The sequence below is a fragment of the Microtus ochrogaster genome, unplaced genomic scaffold (assembly GCF_000317375.1).
Source record: "Microtus ochrogaster isolate Prairie Vole_2 unplaced genomic scaffold, MicOch1.0 UNK61, whole genome shotgun sequence".
Taxonomy (NCBI): Eukaryota; Metazoa; Chordata; class Mammalia; order Rodentia; family Cricetidae; genus Microtus; species Microtus ochrogaster.
Genome location: NW_004949159.1, coordinates 2190128 through 2206701, shown reverse-complemented (window position 1 = coordinate 2206701; position 16574 = coordinate 2190128).

Sequence of the window (16574 nt, the reverse complement as noted above, 5' to 3'; positions counted from 1 at the left end):
AGTGGGTTGCCTTTCTGTCTTAGTGACAGTGTCCTTTGCTTTACAGAAGCTTCTCAGTCTCAGGAGGTCCCATTTATTCAACGAGGCCCTTAATGTCTGTGCTGCTGGGGTTATACGTAGGAAGTGGTCTCCTGTGCCCATGTGTTGTAGAGCTACAGGAACCTTAGGGGTTCATTTGCCCTGGAGCCTCTTGGGGCCGCTGGTCAACAACATCACATCTTTGTTGACCAGATTATACAATTGGGTTATAGATTCAACTGTTTGGACATAACTGGTCATGGTTGTCAGTGAAGCTTCCTAAATCCATTTTGATTTCTTTGAATTGAGACAGGGAGAATTGGGCCTTTATGCATTAGGGTGCCTAGGGGCCACAGTGCCAATCTAAGGGAAAATATCCCTCCTGAAGGAGCCAAGATTCCACATAAAGGGATGGTTGTTTTGGTGGTACTCATTTAGAAATCTCAGGTAGAGAGGGGACTTAGCTATCAAAAATGGGGAGAACTCAAATATGGGAGATTATTTTTTGCATAGGGATTTTATTCCTGTCCTTGGCAGAGCCCTCATGAGTGAGTCAATCATAGCTGGAATCCAAGGGTGAGGCCCAGAGTAACTCATAGAAGAGCAGTGAAACACAGGGCATATCTCATCTCAACAGCTCCCTCCCTGCACACAGGGCATCTCTTACCATGTCCCTCCCTGTACACAAAGCATCTCTCACCAACTCTCTCCCTGCACACAGGGCATCTCTCACCAGCTCCCTCCCTGCACACAGGGCATCTCTTACCATCTTCCTGTCTTTCTCTCTGTACAAAAAGCCCAACTGGAACATAGCTTCTTTGTGTGTGTGGGGTGTCAAGATATTGCAGACTCAACAACTCCTAAGACTGGGTGCATAAGAAGTTAGGACCCTTCTGTTTAAGTACTTAGAATTTTCCCAGTTCTTTAGAATGGAAGAGGAAGGTGCGTCGGGTTGGATCTTGGAGATACCTGTGTGCAGAGATAGAGATGGAATCTATAAGTTTACATCAATTCCTAGGTACTCTACATAGAAAACTAGGAAAGTTTAATGGTGAGAAGATGGGTAACTAAAAAACATTAAAATAGGAAGAAAGAGTGGGAAGCAATGAATAAATTGTGAATGTTGCAACAAATTAAACATTATATGGTGTTGTGGAATATTGGTTTAAGATGCGTCACAGTCATTTATGCTGTGGTATTTGTTTAATGATGCAAAGATGTGTTGCATTCTTTTCTGATGCATTTGTTTAACTCTGCAAAGCTGTGTGACTTTGCCTGCCAAAAACATCTGATTGGTCTAATAAGGAACTGAATGACCAATAGCTAGGTTGGAGAAAGAATAGGAGGGACTGGCATACAGAGACTAAGTAGGAGAAATCTAGGCTCAAGAGAAGGAGGAGGAATGTAAAAAGGAGGAGACGAGGACACCAGGGGCCAGTCAAGGAATAAGAAGGAAAGAAAGATATGTAGAATAAAGAAAACTAAAGAGCCCAGAGGTAACAGAAACCTTAAAGGTACAGCCTCTAAAACTTCCTCTCAGGGTTCAAAATAAAGATGCCTCAGTAAGCAAAAGGAATTAAAACCTAATGGTTAAGAAGCCTTCTCACAACATGCTCTTTCTATCCATGTCTCTTTATTATTCTTTCTTGTTCTACATTCTAATTCTTCTGTCTTGTCTATAATTTCTCAACTCTAATTCCAATTTACTACTTTCCTTTTCTTTTCCATTTTTCTATCTCTGCTAATTTCTGGGATGCTTCTAACTTCTGCTCCAGCTTCTTTCTGTTCCTGATTCTGTTAACTCTTTGTTCTTACCCAACTATATAGTCTCAAGAAACCTTGCAGGCATAGGTAACCAGGCAACCTAAACAAACAGACAAGAGAAGTTGATGGTCCTTGGTCCATAGCATTTTTGTCAAATGTTAGCAAGCTTCAATGTTAGCAAGCTCTTAAGCTTGTGCTTCTCAGAGGCACCAGTCAAGGTCTGTCTTCCTCTGGACTGGGGGTAGATGGTTAATTTTTCTGTGACAAGCAGTAAATCTTCTGAATTAAAGTCATCAGTAAACTGAGCTGGAGGTGAGGTGAGGAGTTAGGAATCTTTTATTGCAATGCTAGTTTTAGGTCATCACTTTCCTTATCTATAAGTGAGGGAAAACCAAGGCATGCTTATTTTTTTTTAATCTATGTGATAAGCTATGAATTAACAGCTTTAGGCATGTAGTAATTCTATGTTCTTGGATATCTGGGAATGTCTTAAATGGAATGATTTTGCCCTGACCATAAATGCTGACCAAACGTCTATCAATAAAGATAATTGCAGGAAGGCAGATTTCTATGTTTACATAGGAGAGAGGAACAAGGCCTTGGTAGTGGGAAGCAGATTTCTTGACTGTGTGACGGTCTTTACATGTAGCTTAAATAGTGAAGTGTAGGAGCTAAATCCCAAATTTGTAACAGAAGAGGAGTAAGCTCTACAGCAAAACCAGCTACTTTATTCATAAGGCAATAACACCAATATGCCCTGCACCTTGGTTTAAACCTTCACCAAAACCCGAGGCTCTGATGAGCCATTTCATGAAAAGATGGCTGGGTAATTACCGTGTAATGTTGTGGCTGATAGCACAGAGACAAGGAATAAAGAGAAATGGGATAATTTAAGTTAGAAAAGCTGGCGGCTACGAACAAGCCAAGCTCAGGCTAGGCATTCATAAGTAAGAATAAGTCTGTGTATTCATCTAAGAGCTTGGTGTTGGACTCCCAAAGATAAAAAAAAAAACACAAAAAACAGAAACCAAAGCCTCAACTACTATGCAGGTTTTTTTTTTTTTTTGTTTTTTTTTTTTTTTTTGGTTTTTCGAGACAGGGTTTCTCTGTGGTTTTGGAGCCTGTCCTGGAACTAGCTCTTGTAGACCAGGCTGGCCTCGAACTCCCAGAGATCCGCCTGCCTCTGCCTCCCAAGTGCTGGGATTAAAGGTGTGCGCCACCACCGCCCGGCACTATGCGGGTTTTTATTGTCTTATTTAATCTTGTTTAAACCAACACTATGTCATCGTATAGGTGCTGGACATTGATGCTATGGAAGTTAAATAACTGCTGGCTGGGGACTTAGCTCACTGGTAGAGAGAGCCCTTGCCTGGCAGCTCTGAGCTTAATCTCCTACAGAAAGCTTTTGGGAGTGTTAAGGAGGGGAAACATTAGTTACTCCAAGAAGAAAACCATGGGTTTAGCTCAGGTCCATACAGCTCTTTTCTGTTGTAAAAAGGCTTATAGCTTGTGGTTACGCGCCTACTGGGGTGTGGCCTTTTATACCACATATGCTGATGCAGGGCCTGCGTCTGCCTGCTCCTTCTTCCTTTTTGCTGGCTGCTCGTTCAGATTGTTGGGTTGCTAAATTTGATCTATGTCCACTGTTTAAGCAGAGAATTTGGTTTGGGAGTTTACCCCTAAATAAATATCTATTTTTTATTTTTGAGTTAGTGTGGAATTTTTTTTCCAGCGTTCGCCCACGTGAATTTAAACTCCACGACTACCAGGTGGACGGCCTGGCCATTCTACGGCCCAGACAGGCTTGCTTTTGCCTAAGCATTTCTGTTTTGTTTTGTTTTTGTTTTCGTTTTTGTAGAATCGACATCACAGTGGAGTTTGCTGTGTGTGGCAACTTGGAAATTTCCCAAGTGCATCCATGCATGACCGCTGCATTCCCAAGGACAATTCCTTGCTGCATGGTGACTTGTGCAGCTTCAGGTTTCTGCTCCCTGCCCTTGGATTCTTGGTTTCTTGCTCCATGTATGGAATTGACTTAATTGCCTTTATTTTGTCAAACAGCGCATATTTCTCAGTATTTAAACAGTACCAAGGCAGAAACTAAAGTAGCCCAGGACCGTTCCTGTCACTGGTTGCATTGCTTCTAGTTGCAACTCTGCAACCACTCCATCTGCTGGACAATAAAATTTGCTGTTTACCAGACATAACAGGTAATAAGTAAATCATTATGGCAGACTCTGTTACCAATGCAACTTTTAGTAACTTTTTTGCTAATACTGTGGATTGTATTATGCGAGGCTTATATGACTAAGGGAATACCTCCATTTATTGGGTATTAGGTTTTAGTTTTCTTCTCCATATTTATTAAGAGAAACAGGAGCAGGGTGCAGGAGCAGGAGCCTCTAAAATGCTTTCCTGGACAAGACCCTACCTGCCATTGAGTGGGGTGGGGCGGAGCGAGAGTGCCATGGGTAGGCAAAGGCATGGGGCTATGTTGCTGTAGCAGTGAGGCCTGGGGCTGCCCCTCAGGCTGCGCTCAACTCCTACTGAGCCAATGTTGACTAGTAGCTGTGTCCTGAGAGTCTGCCCAAGGGCAGTCCACTTGTAAAAACCCGAAGTGACACACAAGAGGAGGCTGGCCACTGAGTTCAACCGCACTAGCGGCAGCCCGGCTCTGAAGAGGATGGTGGGATGGTAACTTCCCCTCACCTAGCTTTCTGATCAAGGTTGACTAGACCGTGGATGTGAAACTCTGTCAAAACGACATAAGTGAAAGAGTAGGAGGTGCCTCAGGATGGCGAATCTGAGGGTACAGTCTTTCTCTTAAACAGAGTTGTCCAGGCTTGTTCCATACGGTACTGGAGAGAGCTCACCAAAAGTTCTTTTGCCATGGGCTAGGCCATAAAACCCCAGGCTTCCTCATGGGTCATTTTAAGCTAGAGTGAAAAATTGAGTACTTACTAAGTATAGTCACCCAGCACCGGCACAGCCAGGCACTGCACACTGGCAGAAACCATGGAACATTGACTATGGAGCAAGACTCTGCTGCCACCCTGCCTTCCTTAAATGTGTGGTCAGAGGCGTTCCTTGGATAGACATGAAACCCAACAGTGCACCCCAGATCCAGTACGAACAGCAGACTGAAGAAATTATTCTACCCCAGTCCTTATTCAAGCAGTGGGTTTATCGGAGCTCCTTGCAGAAGCATGGATGCAGAGACACAGAAGGGGTGATTTAAGAGCAGTGGCATCTCTCAATGCCAGTCCAGCATTGGCTTCAGCTTAGAAAAACTGTGCTCAGGAACTCTCTGACAAACTGGATATCTTGCCACGCTGGTCATTGCTATGGTTCATAGACATCTCAGTTGGGTAGGACTATTTATTGCTCCTCCCCTCAAAAATGTCCTTAAACGCATGACATGATCTGAGATACTCAAGCACAAAGGCTGCTGAAGCATCACACAAATTTAGACTTCTGAATAAGCAAATATCAGCCTCTTTGATCCATTGAGGCAAAAGCTACTAAGGTGTCTTATAGTTACTTCTGCTGTAATAAGATACCATGACCAATGCAAGAAACTTGTAAAAGAAGAGCATTAATTCAGCCATGCCAATTACAGACATAGTCCATAAGGGAAGAGCAAAGCCAGGGAGGAGGGGACAGCTAAGGGCACACTTTGATCCACAAGTAGGGGGCAGAGAGGGAATCTCTGGGAAAGGCATAGACTTTTGAAACCTCTAAACCCAGCCCTAGTGACACACCTGCTCCAACAAGGCCACACCTCCTAATCCTTCCCAAGCAGTTACACAGACTGGCGAGCAAGTATTGAACACAAGTACCTATGGGGACCATTCAAACACTCCAGAGATCCTTAGCATTATTACAAGAAGAGCAGAGGTCCCTGAGGGCGAAAGGTGACAGCCATTATGTTAGCAGTTATGTTACGTTAGCAGTTTGGGGGTCCATTACTTGTTCACATGGGGCAGCCGAGAGTAAAGAAGAGATGACATGTGTTTAAGTCTGTGCTCTGGGTTTTGTCCCTATACTCCAGGGAGATGGGTTTTGTAACCTAAGGGACTCATATGTACCTGTGTTGGTTTGGTTTCCAAGTCTTGGGTTGAGATTTTTCCAGGATCTGTCAGGGGAGGAGCAAGCAGAAGCTGGACCTCACTTCTAGACCAACCTTTTCAGAAAGAACCTCAGGACTAAGTATGTGGTGCTTTTTCACTATAATTGTGTGGACTTTACTCTGTAGAAAGAGACTACTCTGGCCTCGCAGGGACCCAGTGGACACACAAACCCTACCCTGGAAAGCACAGAGAAGCATCTGTGCTATACTTTTGTTAGAAATACCCTTTCTCCAAAGGTCCCAGCGTCTGAACGCAATCTGCCAACACCACATGGTGAAAGCAACTAGTTTTGCTTAACTAAATGTGCTGTGGAGGATTCTTGATGGCTGCAGGAAGAAGCCCAGAAACCTTCTGAACAGACTACAACAGCAATCGAATACCGCCACAGAGCAAAGCCTAAATTACCCACATGGACACAGACAGCAATGTCAAGGTCATTGACTGGAGTTGGACACTGGAGCTGAGCACTTTAATGCTCCTAAACTCCTTCTCAGAAGGGGATGTGAAGAGAATGATGGGTGGAGGCTGGGCAGGATGCTCTCTGAGTTATGAGCACTGGGTGCCTCCTCTGCCCAGGGAACACTATTTATAGACTGCAGGAATACATCCTAATAAGGACGTATGATATTCCAGCTCATGTCTCTGGGCAGCTATAAACCTTTGTACACCAACTTTTGGCAGTTGCACCCATTCCATTAAAGACATTCAGCAAAATCCATAGTCCACCGATTATGAGCAAAGTCCACAGATTATTCCAAGTGAGACCTGCCCAAGCCACACCGTTTTTTTTCCGTTTATTTATTTATTAAATATTTCTGTCTCTTCCCCGCCACCACCTCCCATTTCCCTCCCCCTCCCCCAATCAAGTCCCCCTCCCTCGTCAGCCCAAAGAGCAATCAGGGTTCCCTGCCCTGTGGGAAGTCCAAGGACCACCCACCTCCATCCAGGTCTAGTAAGGTGAGCATCCAAACTGCCTAGGTTCCCACAAAGCCAGTACGCAAGTCACACCATTTAACAGCGCTTTCCGCCCTTGGGCATGACATAAATTCATCTGTACATCAGTGCAGACGAGAGATTATGAGAAAAACACAGGGATGTTTCTCACCCTGAAAGACTCTCTACAACTTTGGGCTTGTCTGAAGCACCTCAGCAAAGATTGGGACCCCAGCCATACACCTTCCCATGACACAAAAATCCCTCCCCTTCTGCTTTCCCCCAGAAACCAAGAGCCAGTATCCTGCCCTTGGCCTTTCAGGCATCTCCTCCCAGACCAGCACCTGCCGGAGGACAGGTCATAAGGGTTAAATTGTCTTCGTGCTTTTGATTTTCTCCTATTGTCCCAAGTAGGAGAGCCTCCAGTAGAATCCAGCTCCCCCATGCTCAGCTGTGGCTCGCCTTTGCCTGAGATTCAGCAAACTCCTCAAGAGCAATGCCCTTGACACCTGGGCAACATCCTGATTTTCAGACTGCTTCCACACTGAAAGGGACCCCAGAAGAGGCAGAGAGGAAGAATGAAAGCATGCCTTTCACGGTTCTTTGGCCGCCTGCAGCTCAAAAGAGAGGCATGCTGGAGTCTTCCCCAGACTGAATGGCAAGACCCTCACACCTGTGTGATAGTGTTTAGAGACAGGCCTTCTGTAGGGAGGCAGGCAGATTTTGTCATGGGCAGGGCTTTCAGCATGTACTTAAGTGCAGCTAGGAAAAAGTCTCCATCATGTGAGGACCCAGAGAGCAGCAGCCTCAGCAGAGCAGGAAGGGGCCTCACCTGGAGTCCACTCTCTGTTACCTGATGAGTACTAACTGCAAATGCCTTTTCCTCTAGTCCCTGAGCAATAGCTGAGGGGGATGAAGCCCAGGACACATCAAGGAAGGGAAACGGGCCTGGCACAATGCCCAGAGTATCAAAAAAAGTCCGTCCAAGGCGAGCAGGTCACCCGGCACAATGCCCACAGAGAATCAGAAAAAGTCCCTCCAAGGCTAGCAGGTCACTTGGCACAATGCCCCGGAGGAGAATAAACCGAAATGATCCAAGGCGAACCGGCCCAGCACAATGTCCACTGAGAATCCAAAGGGTTCCAATCAAGGCGAGCAGGTCACCCAGCACAATGTCCACGGAGAATCAAACGGATTCTGACCAAGGCCAGCCGGTCACCCAGCAGAATGACTCTATAGAATCAACAGTAAAGTCCGCCAAGGGGAGGAGGTCACCCGGCACAATGCCCAGGAGAATCAGCCAAACTCGATCGAAGGCGAGCAGGTCACCCGGCACAATGCCCAGGAGAATCAGCTGAAGTCTGTACAAGGCGAGCCGATCACCCGGCACAGTGCCCCTAGAGAGCGAAAAAGTCCGTCCAAGGGAAGGAGGTCACCCGGCACAATGCCCACCGGAGGGGTACTCTATTACCCACCTTCTCTTAAGGCGAGCTGGTCATGTCTGATTATCAGTCACTTGTCACAACTGATGGAAAGAATGGCCAAGCACTCACTTCATTATGAAATAGGAGCATCCTGTTAGATGCACCCCACAATATAAAGGTCATAGATATTTGTCTGAGAGCAAAGTGTAGAGCCTATCTACTTGGCAGTAGAACCTATCTACTATACAAAGGCGCCAGGGGAAATGCAAACAGACAATCATTGATGCAGCCGATCAAAAGGGCCTACAGGCTGCAGAATGAAGAGACCCAGAAACCTCATTTGTGTGACCTCCATCAAGCCACTTCCTGGGGACTCAACTCCTTAATATGTAAATTCTCGCTCAAGGTTGCTTGCTCTTCCTCCTCTTGAGGTAGAGAATGTCAAAGAATTCCTTTTGTCTAGCTCTTTGTTTACTACACAAACCAGTGTATATGTGTCCAAGTACCTGCATCCATACTACAACACAGAGGTCCTAAGAGCTCAGCCGAGCTTTAAAGTCACATTGATGCCATGTCATCCAGCCCTCCCACTTGTCGCACCAGTGCTGGTGGACAACATTTCACTGCAGGAATCCTGGGCCTTATTTTCAGACCACTGTGACCCCAGCTTTCTGAAATTTCTTTACCTTGCACCACTGGGGGTTCTGCCTGGACCCAGGCTTAAAGAATCCCCAGTAACTCATTTCACTACTATTGTGCTCATGCCCTCCGCACTACAGTGCAATCTTTGACCTGGATGTGAAGGATGTGCAAATGGAGACCCTACCAGCTTGCCCATGCTGGACAGTTGGAGACTCCATATGTCTAGAAAGACCAGCCTTTGTTCCCTCTGATATGTGAAGATGGACTTCAGAATTCCTCAAGGGTGTTTCTAGAGCAGTAGAACCCCCACCGGGGATTTAAGGAGGGCACTAGATCACCCAAACATCATCACTGGTGTAGGAAAAGCCCAGCCCAAGGGGGCGTGTTTGCCTCGGGCTAATGTTTACATATAAATCTGGCAGGCTCATGAGCCCTGCCCGTCCCTTTTGTATTTCTGGTTCATCCCTGGATCCCTGGTGTTGAGCTATTTCCTCATTAAAGTTTACTATTTCATATTAAGCTAGCCTGGTTATTATGCCGCATCACATTGGGATTTTCCAGTTGATAAAGCGAAACAGTACTTAGCTGAAGAATGGGAGGGAGGTCCCAGCAAAAGTAGAAATAACCCACAAAGTTCTGGGTACTGTGGAGGCATCAGTCTGGCAAAGTAAGTGCCATAGCCATCAAACATTGAGGGCACTGAGTTTAGAGATGTAAAGTCAAAAACATCCTGCTATAGGATGCAGGAACAACAAAATGCGTGACTTTGGAGACAAGGCTCATGGCCAAAAGAAAACTGGGGTCATTCTAGGCACATTATCGAGAGAGAGAGAGAGAGAGAGAGAGAGAGAGAGAGAGAGAGAGAGAGAGAGAGAATTTGTGGTTTTGAACATATGAGCCCAAGGTTGAGCTTCCTGGGCCAGCGCTTTCTTCTTGCTTCAGGGGCACTGACCTCTTTGGTCCCTCCCACTTGTCCCTCACCCTCAGTCCTGATAGAAAGCATTTCAGTGCAGGACCCTAGGCCCTTATCTTCAAGCTGTGACCCCAGCTTCCTGAAATTTCTCTGCCTTGAACTACTGGGGGCTCCGCCTGAACTCAGGCTTAAAGAGTTCTCAGGAACTCATTTTACTACTATTGTTCTCATAGTAGGAAAAGTGGTCCCTACCACTTTTCAAAAGCAGCAGAGGCCTCAAAGGATGTTCAGACTCTTTTCCATCTCCTCTTTCACTGACTGTTAACAGTTAGCTGTCCTCCTGAGATAGAACCCTACAGTGGAACTTATGATGATGTCACCAACATCTGATCTGGGGTGACAAATGCTCACCAGGTTTTTCTCTTGAGGAAAGGGCCAACTAGGCAAGCCCCACCTCCCAGTCATCTTGATTGACATGATAAAATTGTCATGGGACCCAAACATCTTGACGAAAACAGAAGAGTTACATAGATCCATAGCTGTGTATTTTGCTGCTCCACCACACACACTAAATGAGGTCTGATTTCAGAGAGCAGCTAGCTGGTAGAAGCGGGGGAAACATTATCAATGTATTGCTATCAGGTCATGTGTAGATTTGGTGGTGGACTGCTCCAGAAAGCCCAGAGTCCTGCTGGGCTACAGGAGTCATGGAAAACCCCAGGCTTCCTCTCTTGTTCACCACCCTGCTGTCTCTGGGTATGCCAGCTAGAGTCCAGGAGAGAAACGAGCTCCCCTTCCAGTAGAGGTGTCATGGCTCCTTGCACTTTGTTTTTCTGCTTACATAGGATCCTAAGTCAAAACCCTGCCAGCTAACTGCAAAGACCCTTGCTAGAGCTTGTAGGAAAGGCTGACTCCTAGAAAGGCTGACGGTACAAGAGCTCATGATTTGGAGAGCTGGGATCATTCACCCAGGACAATTTTCTTTCTTTCTTTCTTTTTTTTTTTTGCAGCTCCTTCTGCAGTTAGCTGCACTATGCATGTTAAGATTCTCTGAGTCCACACAAACATCATGGTGGGATCTTGTTCTCAGGTGTTTGCAAAGTATGGCCTTCTGGAAAGAGACAAAAGAGGAACAAGCATGCAGTGTGTGACAGGGACCTCCTTGTAAGTAGTCACCATTGGAGCACACACCAGGCAGAAGTGATGGAGGGAGCTGTACCCTAGAGACACACTCCATGACTGGAAGCTACCAGGGCACTCCTAGAGAGGATGGAGTGAGATGGTGAATCCATTTTCAGCCAAGCTGGAGGGTGGTATGATCTGGGGAAACCAAGAGCTATCAGAAGGTCAAATCAGAGTAGCAACTTATAGGATCCAGCCTATACAGGAGATTCCTGCTGGTGGCCGACAGAAGAGCCAACTCTCACCCAACTGTGTCAGCAGAGAAATTGTGTGCTATTGTTCTTCAGCCTGTTCAGTCTGAGTCCTGTATGCTCACAATACCCAGGGACTTGTGCCCTTCAGTGTGTACTGCATAAAATTCACCCCCGAAACGAGGGAATGGCAACATCAGTAGCTTATGTAGTTGAGAGCTGGCTGGGCATGGCCCTTTATGTTCTCAGCCTGTGCAATGAACAGCAGCGGGATGGATCTGTTTCTCACTCAGTCATGGCAGCTGTTTGGGATCAGGCTGCATCCGTCCTGCTTTTCTGGAGGCTGTGCTTCCACATATAGCACATGGGCTTCCAGAACCTGGTCAGGCTACAAATGTTTACAAGGGGCTCAACATTAAGTCTACAATACTTTGCTGTTTGTAGGTGGTACTGGAGCTGGCAAAGAGTAGTTGAGCTTCTCCCACCCTCAGTGAGCAGAGCCTTGCAGTTAAGAATAGTGTAGAGGGACATGGAGAAGGCCCACAGGGGTGTTTATGTCTCGATATCTGTGTGCTTCCTTCTTGAGGACATTGTGGGAAGTGTAACAGCAGATGGAAGAGCAAGGCTGGGGTCCCACCCCCACAGACATTTAGCTCAGGCTGAGACTAATGCAGGTGTGGTGCCCACCCAGACCTTCATTCAACCCACACAGCAAGGCTGAATAGGGTTAGGGTTAGGGTTAGGGGTTTCCGTGCCTGGATGTTAGTCTCTAAGAAAGGCTTGGCTTTGAGGATCCAGTTGGGGTGGGGAGAAGAGCAGTTGTAAATTATAGGAGACAGGCATGTCTCCAGCCTCCTCTTTCAGCTTTGCAGACAGCCTTATGAAATAATGGGACAGATGACTTCCAGATCTGCTTCTGCAGTCACCTTTGTGTTCCTTTCCAAGGGCCTCATCGGTGACTTTCATTCAATACAGGACCTGTGCCATGGTCCCGGTCAACTGCAGCTTCATACTCCCCGCCTCTTGACTGTCTAGCTTGGGAGGGTCAATAGGCTGAGGCAGGCCTGGGGCATCAGCTACACTGACTTTATACCTTGACTCCACTGTCACTGGAAGAGCCCAAACTTTCTTGGGTCCCTACCCAACTCCTCTGAACCACAGGGCTCTGGGTCTCCACCCTGTCTACTTAAGATGCCAGGGGCATGGGATGCCCATAGGCGGCTGCTCTGAACATCCTTGGAGAGTTTACTTGAGGATCACTGCCCTGGTGTGCAGAATGTCTGAATGTATTTCTCCTGTCCATGTGACACAGTGTTCCCTTTGAGCACAGGGTCTGCTTCCCTTCTGCTGCCACTCCTATGCCCGGGTGGCTGGGGATGGCCATTTGGCTCGCCACCTTTGCTAGCTGAGCTGTTAGAAACGCCACAAGGAGATAAAGACTGCCTGTCTGAGGACCACAGCTCCAGCAGTGGGCTATATAACGCCCAGCCTGCGGCAGTTAGGACTTGCCCATCCCCCAAAGTTCTAGCTACCAACCACCTTTCTCAAAAGGGGCGTGTCTCTCAGCCTCCCTTTCATCTTCATCCTCTGCCACCAAAAGCATCCACTGGCCCTGATGAGGACCAATGGACCAAGTACACATCTATCCTAGGTCACTTTGTATTGATGTGGCAAATATCATGACCAAAAGCAACCTGGGATGGAGGTGGTTTATTTGGCTCAAACATCCTGATCGTTGACCTTCATAGGAGGGATGTCAAGGCAGGAAGTGAAATGGAGACCGCAGAGGAGGGCTGCTCACAGTCTTGCTTTTTCACTGGCTTGCTGAGCCAGCTCTTCTATACCTCCTAGAGCATCCTGCCTGGTGTTGCCGCAACCCCCAGTGGGAAAAAAAAAGTATAACATTTACACATCAAATGGAAAGGCATCCTGGCAGTCAGGAGCCAGTATCACTGGGTACAAAAAACCCTCACAATTAGAGATTTATTGAGAGGGGAAAGGCCAGGAGGGAAGCAACCTCTACTGGGGTGAGAAGAAGCAGAGAAAACAGAAAGCAGGTTTTATATAAGGTTTCTTGGTGGCTGGGGAGGGGAGCAGAGCTTTCCAGCGTGGCCTGGGATTGGAGGGTTTATGTGGTCTGATCTCGGGGGTAAACTCAGAGGGTGGTGAGATTCTGTGGCCTGATCTTGAAGCTCAGGGATTTTATGTTCAGGGTTAGTAGGGTTATTTTGTTTGTTTGTTTTTTGTTTTGTTTTATTCTTGGTCCAGGTCTGGGCTTGGGGGTCAAGTCAGGTCCAGGGCATTCTTTCCCTTGGCCTTGGTCTGGGGGTCAAGTCAAGGTCAAGGTCTTTCCTTGGCCCTTTTACATTACACTACCACCCTCCTGTACCATCTGTTAATGAAGAAAATACCCCCCCCCCACACACACCTCCCTACAGGCAATCTGATGTAGGCATCCTTTCAGTTGAGGCCCCTCTCTTTTCAGATACCTCATGCTGTGTAAAGTTGGCAAGCTAACTGTCACCCATGGGCACCCCTCAGATGGGCTGACCAATGTTAGATCTAGGTGACATGACACCAGAGGCAGGATCCTCAGGTAGAATACCTAAGTGTCAGGAAGCAGCCGGCGCTTGCTGAGTAGCTGGCCAGGACCCATTTGGAGCAGAACCGAGGACCTGGAGGATTGCCTGAAAGAGCTCATTAGTGGACCGTGTGGAGACTGTGCCCTGTTTGGCACAGGTCTGAGAGAAACCCATGGTTCTAACCTGCCTGCTAGAGAAGGTTGAAGGCACAGCGAGACCCTGACTGGTCCTCCTCCTGTTAGGGAGGTGGTCTCCATCCTGTTTTTGTTTAGGGAGCAAGGAAGCCTTGGATGAGTGAAGTCCAGAGGATATGTGTATTTTGACATGGACAGGGTCATCGAGAGACTCAGAGACCAACTGTCCCACCGTAACTAGGCAGAGTCATTACCTATATGAGTCAGGTTCAAGAGGAATGGCCAAACTTTCCTTAAGAGTCAAGCATGATTGTTTATGAATGATGGATCAGTATGTTCAGACTAGCAATTGTAGTTTCCCCCTCTGGGATGTCGTCTGCAGCCTGAGTTTGCTCATGAGCAGAGACCTCCCACTGAGTCTAGCTGATCTTCGCTGATGGTGTACCCAGTGAACAGGCTGATGATGGTCCTGGTAGCTATAGGCCTCATTAGAGAACCCCGCTGATTCCAGTTTCACTGTCCACGTCCCATTCCCTCACCGGCATGGGATCCAAGCTGTGGGGGACATGACACTCTGGACAGAACCTCCGTGACCTGCTGCGGAATATTATTTAAATGTAGCCAAAATGTATTACATTCGTTTTTGCCGTGGAATATTAAGTGCAGGTGTGTTAGGTTTGTTTCTGCTGCCTTTGTTAACGATGTAGAGATGTGTTTGCATTTGCATCAATTACATAAAATTAACCTGGACTCAGAGAGGCAGGGTTAGCGACTGGTTGACGGGAAGTAGCAGGGAAGAGCATAGTGGTTTTCTGTTTGTTTTTTGTTGGGGTAGTGGGGAAGGAAACGGCTTCCCTGAAGCCAGCGAAGAGAGAAAGTTAGCTAGTGGCTATTCTCTCTGAGCTTGCAGGTTTCCAACGTAGCCTAGGACTCTCTAATCTCTGGTTTTGTTAGAATGGAGAGATTTAGTTAGCGCTACTAACTAGGAGGAAGATAAAAGAGCAGTGAGCTACACCCTGTCCCTAACCCCTCAATGGGGGTTGATTCTGTTTCTTTTAAAGATTATTTATTTTATGTATGAGTACTCTAGTTGCATGTACAACTTTATGCCAGAAGGGGGCATCAGACAGAACAGGGCATCAGATCCCAGTATAGATGGTTGTGAGTCAGGAACTCTCAGGGTCTCTGGAAGAGCAGCCAGTGCTCTTAATCAGAGTCATCTCTCCAGGCCAAAGGCCAGTTGGTTCTTAAGGGCTTGGCAGGAACTGTGTAGGCTTCCAGGAATTTAGAGAAGAGAAGCAGATGAACTGCCAGCCCGGCTGTCAGTCAGAGCTCCCCAAACCACATTTAGCAGACCAGATCCAATTCATGAGCAGGCTTCAGAGCTGACGCCCTCAATGGTACCAACAGGCCTAGATCTTTGTTTTTGGTTTGTTGTTGTTTTTTTTTTTCCTGTTTAATTAAATGCTCTGCTTTGTTATTTTGAGAATTTACAAATTTATAAAGCTTTTCATCACACACAACTCATGAGTTTGTAGAGTACGGTTTGGGGACTTTTTAAGTCTGTGCCTGGAGTCAAACATCCATTAGAACCATTATTTCATCCATTGGAATTATTTCGAAATAATTTACAAAATCTTTAAGTGTGCCTGAAGGAACTCTAACACAAGTCCCTTTCTCCCTTTGTGTGCTGGGCACTCATAGGCCAGGCACGGGCACACACGTGTTGGTCAGAGGAAAACATTTGGAGGTACGTTCTTTTCTTCTACCTTGTTGAGTCAGAAACTGTTGTTTCTTTGTGGGCTGCATATCTCTGTCTAGCTGGCCTACAAGTTTCCAGGCCATTCTGTCTCCCCCTTTCCACTTTGCTGTAGGGATTACACGTGGGACATCCAATAATGCTTTTTACTTGGCGTCTGGAGATGCAAAGGGAGTCCTTGGGTTTGAACAACCATCTTGTTTATGTCCTTGCTCTCTTTTTAAAATAGAGTATTATATTTTATGTTCTTCTTTCAAACCCTCCAGGCCATTCTGTCTCCCCCTTCCCACTTTGCTGTAGGGATTACACGTGGGACATCCAATAATGCTTTTTACTTGGCGTCTGGAGATGCAAAGGGTGTCCTTGGGTTTGAACAACCATCTTGTTTATGTCCTTGCTCTCTTTTTAAAATAGAGTATTATATTTTATGTTCTTCTTTCAAACCAATTTAAAAAGAAATGGGCTTCATTAAGGTTGCGTCTGTGTGTCTGTGCATGCCCATATACCTTTGCATGCACCATTATAGTTCCCTTCTGCCTGTTTTGTTCACTGTTCCTGGCCCTTTTTCTGGGGTTCCTTCCATATCCAAGTATTTCCTCACTCTGATTTTGTATCATATGTCTATGTCTCCTGATTCTTGCTCACAACATTTTCTCTTCCCTTTCACACTGGTCCACTCTTGTTTTCATGTCCTAAGTATAGACACAGATACACATGCACACACCCAAACACACAGGCTCACTGAGGCATGAACACATACACACACACAGGCACACACACGCACTCACACAGAGAGACATACAGAATACAGAAACACCTAGTTTCTGCTTATTACAGAAAACCTGGCATTTCTCTCTCTGAGTCTGGCTTATTTATTTCACTCCCATAATGATCCCCAGGTC